At 40.3% G+C, this 5000-nt stretch overlaps 1 pseudogene; it reads right to left on the reverse strand.

Moving 5' to 3' along the window:
* Positions 1-2043: 2043 nt before the first annotated feature.
* The window catches only part of LOC138042839 (uncharacterized), a 19659-nt pseudogene continuing 16702 nt past the window's right edge, over positions 2044-5000 (reverse strand).

The raw sequence follows: 5000 nt of genomic DNA on the forward strand, positions 1-5000 counted from the left end.
ACACAGGAACGGAAAAAGAAAAACAAAGCTTGGAATACCCTGTGAGCAGAGTCTCTTTCGATCTTCCTAGATAAGTCGGGAAGAGGAAAGTAGACTCTGCCAATCGGCTCAACATTTTCGTGTTGAGCATGCGTTAAAAATTCAAACGTATTCGGGAGTCAGTCACGCGTGACTAGTAACCGCAAAACTACAAAACCAAAACAAACAGTAGGGATATTTTCGAACAACTCTGGCAAACACACGACAACCAAGGGATCATTTCCTCCGAAACTCAAGATAGTTCAAGTTTTTAAATTGCCATTTCAATTTTTACTGAAAAATTAATAGGTTTCTCAATTCTGGCAAAGCGTAGTTTCTGTAACCGACGCACGGAGGAAATACTCATGGGAATTTAGACACTTAAAAATTGTCACGCTGTTGCATTCTCGTCACCAGAGCCTTGGATCTACCCAAGGCTCTGGGAAACTCTGTGTGGAAGAACATGCGCCGTAGGGTTCTTATAGCTAAAATTGGCTATTTGAAACGGTCAACACTAATGGACATCCGTCAAACTGACATTAGATATTTCCTTACAATTACACGACGCAATATCCCATCTCAATATGAGAAGCTTATCGCTGATTTGAAACTTGTGGCGCTTGCTCACTCCTCGTGCCAACATGAATGCACCAATTAGAGACGCTTTTGATTATTCTTCATGAAAACCAATGAGAAGACACTTTGTTTCGAACACACACACACCTTATGACTGTACTGTTTTAATTTATTGAACGCTGCATGAAAAAGACAATTGAAGGTATACGAAAGGGGTACCATTTGTCAATGGAGGGTATATGAAAGGTTATATAATGGTATATTAAAGGGTAAGGGGTCGGACCACGGGGCGGAACCTCACCGTATTAAACTTTTTTAGTACCCCCGCCCCCTGTTGCTCGAATGGACTGAAAGCCGCATCAAATATCAGGGTTGGCCTAAACCCGTTTTAGATTATGTGATAGTGTCTAATGGGTAGTTCATTCATTCTTTTTCTATCTATCCAGCGTACTGATAGTGATTTTTCAAATGACGGAACACAAGTATCCTGTCTGTATTGGAAAAAACAAACAACGGATAGCCCAAGATTACGCGACATTGTAGGTGCATCTAAAATGGTACAAAGGCCAGTACTCAATGCCAATACTCAATGCGCATACCTAGAACTGAAAACTCGTACTTGACGTTGTATTCCCAACCCTAACCCTAACCCTAACAATTTATGAAGCAGTACAGCTGAACCCAAGCTCAGTATTTTCAGTTAGGGAAGTACAGCACAAGGATAAAAGGTTGATGGTCGATAATAAACGAATCACATTCATTTTACAAATTGCTTCTGGGATCCAAAAGGTTTTCTCACCTTTATTTTAAAGAAATAGACGCCAAGCACCTCGATTAAAAGAATTCGTCCCGCTTTTCTATTTAGTCAGTTGGTAATATACCAAGCCGACGCACTCTGTGCAATGGAACTCCAAAATCGAGAAACGCTCGTTGGCGGCCGAGTTGTTAGTGTTTCTGATAGTCGATGAGCGACTTTCAGATTGGACGACACGAAGTCCTGTTACCAATTAATCACAACCATTACCATTTCCGAAAAAAAACAAAAAACAAATGCATTCCTTTTTACTGTCTAATCCCCAATTTGGTAAGGTAGGTGGTTATTGGAATAAATTCTGTGCTTGGTGGATTAAGCTAAGTGCACTTAATATGATTGGCTGATGTAGCTGCCCGATTACAGGTGCCCGATTACAGCCAACTGTCCGATTTCACAACCCTGCGCAATAATTAGTGAAAAATAAAGCAGTTAATGCACAAATTAAATTTCAGGAAATTGTAATGATTATGTAATTGATTATTCTTGAAACAATGTATTTTTCTAAAACAAACGACGTACAAAATAGATTTCGTTTATTTGATAAAATTTGATTTAACAACTCCAGAACGAATAAGCATTTGTGGTTTGAAAAGCGCCTCTTAAGGCACCAGAGTCCTTTAAAGAAACCCATTCTCTGTTTTTAATGATTTTATTGGTTAGGAGATCTTTTGTTTGTATCTCTGACTCATGTTCGCATGCCTGCTTCAAAAAGGCAGCTGCCTCTTGCTTCAAAGGTTGTTCTTTTGAATCTGAAAAATTAGTGTCACTGGTATAAGAAGGGAGAAAATATCAGATGTTTACCAACGATGTGGTATGTGTTTGAGGCTATCTCCCTTTCCTTACATTGTTCCACTCTCGCTGTCTGCATCTTTTCCACGTTAAAGGAAGCACGTTATTGTTCACCCCCACGGGTCAAGGTGGTGCAGGGGTATAAGATTCCTCACCTGAGGGTGTCATAAATCCGAGAGTAAGGTGTTTTCTTAATAAGCACAAACGTAATCTGTCGTTGCGAAACCAAATCTATTGGCCGAAGCGGAAACTACCATAATACTCTTTGTTGAGTCCCAAGAGAAACAGAAAACAATGCTCATGCAAAATCTGGGGGGAAAAACAAAGAGTATTATGGTATTTTACGACTCGGCCGATAACGAAGAACGCGAAGTCTAAAAATAGAATGCAAATTATCGAAACCCACGAGAGTCAGACATTAGCCTGTTCTGAGAGAAATAGGAGGAAAATGAAGGCCAAAGTTTCGATTTAAAATTTGTTTTACGAACACTTGCTTTCGCGCTTGAAAAAGCGTCAAATTTTCCATCATTTCGTTTTGTTTGTCTGAGTTTGTCTGAGTTATGACGTCACGCGCGCTTCGCTAATCAGTGCATGGATTTAAATGAGCCATTCAGCGCCTCATTTATGGTACAAGCAAACGTCCCTGACTCCGAGGCCCAGTTTTGCTCCTCGTGGCTACATCAGTAGTCTAATAGGAACGCAAAAAACATTCGCCCTGTAAAAGCATTTACTTAAAATATTCCTTGCCTTGAAAAATCCGGGACATAGGAAATGGAAAAACTGGAAGAAACAATGAGCCACGACTGAAAGAACGGCCAAAAAAACGAGGCTAGTAAAATTCAATTTTTCTCTTTTTCAAATTGCTCGGAAAACTACATCTGGACGTCGAGCAAGTCGCAATGTATATTTGGAGGGTTGAATGAAACTGTGTGAAAAAAATAGATAGGACATCTATTCAGGGTTTTCACTCACGTGATCAACAGCCATGTGTTTCAACGAAAAACGAAAACACAAGAAAACGTTTGCATCATAATAGAGTTCAATTCCCGACGGATTGGGTCAGGACACCAACATGGCCGCCGTTTCTTTGTTTCGGGACACCGATATGGCGGCCGTGACGTCATGTGAAAACCGACAATTCGGTTTTATTGGCTATTGAAGAGAGAATTAAATATTCACCTGTAATTTCCACTACGTGGTCTCACGCTTTTTCGGACTTTATCCCTTTCCTTTTATTGTGCTTCTTAGTTTCAGGCAGAGAGGATTTCTTCATAGCACCCAAGCCTGATGGCAGGTTAAACTAAATTAAGAAAATGACAGAACTTAGGAACATGTGCAACCTTGAAAATGATGAATAACAGAAACCTTGCCTGCTGTAACCCTATAACTCCGCCCACCTCGACTAGCTTTCGCTAGTTGCGAAGAACTAACGAAAGGTATTTTTGACTTACGTTGTTGGACTCTATCAGGCCTCCTTCTGATGGCAGTTGACTGAAAAACGAAGCCATCTCGCTCTGAGGGGCAGTTGTAAAAGGCCCGGCTGCTTCATTTCCACGCCCTCCTTCGGAAAACATCGGCGTCGGTTGCTGTTCAATAAAGTTTAAACCCGAGGGATTACGAAAACTGGCCACTTGCTCTGTGAAGAAAGCAATACTCAAGAGTAAAATTAGGGAAAGTCTGGCGGACTGCGACAAAAATAAATTTGGTTCAGACAACTGCACTAAACGAAGGACAAATATCGACTGAAAACAACGACATTAGAAATAATTTGTATCATAGACATCATTGAGTCAACAAGATAGATAAGCTAGGCTCTCTCTGTACTGACCCCAAGTACGTTGAATTTCTTCAGTTATGAAAGCACTGAGATATATCATACTTACCTCCACCAGTTACTTGATATGGTTGGCCACCGCCTTGCCTCATTTCTTGTACCAGTTGCTCTTGATTATCCTCAAAACGCCTTGGAAATCCCTCTGTGTAAAAGAGAAAGACAAGGTACAAAGGAAGAAATTATTTCATTGCCGAGAGTTAATTATTATGCGTGGGGTGTCCGCTTAAGAGAGAACGTAAGCAAGAGAAAAATCCCATTTTAATTTTCAAAAGTGTCCGCGTCTGTTTACGAGAGAGTGTCCACTTTCGAGAATGTTTAAATACAGAGTCCCACTGAAAGGTACAATGGGAAATTGTAAAAAATGTTTGTTGGTAGAACTGTCCGCTTACGAGTGCATGTTAGCGGAGAGTTGACTGTAGTCTGTGATTTACAAATTAAGGAAACCATTGCCTTTCCTATCAGAGAGGCAGTAATTTGATATCGGTATGAAACTATTGTAGGACACTTTTTAAGGGTGAATGCTAGGCATTAACAGTTTCCATAGCAAGGGCTCATCACTTCTTAAAGATCCTCTAAAAAATAGGTTTTGATAAAAACAGTGAACATCTATTCAAGGGACACCCTCGGGGACCAAGGCAGGTGTCCCCTAAATAGAGGTGTCTGAAAGGAGAGGTTCCACTTTATCTCAAAAACCATCAAACCTGGGAAGCCCATCCAGTTCTTTATCGTAATACGTGATATAGGGGAAAACTATCTATTAGAACTTGAGTTATCTGTAAAAAAGCCACTAAATACTTTTCAAAATTTTGTTTGATTCTCAAGGGATTTGTTCACCAAACATAACAAGCTTGATTTCCGGTTTTTTGCGATTTCAGCTCTCATTTTTGCTTGTGCACCTTAGGGTCCATTCCTCGCGCGGTTAAAAAAACCCTCTAGAGCCTCAGCAACATGACAATAAAAGTAAGAATA

Source organism: Montipora capricornis, chromosome 3 (genome assembly GCF_036669925.1).
Source record: "Montipora capricornis isolate CH-2021 chromosome 3, ASM3666992v2, whole genome shotgun sequence".
Classification (NCBI taxonomy): Eukaryota; Metazoa; Cnidaria; class Anthozoa; order Scleractinia; family Acroporidae; genus Montipora; species Montipora capricornis.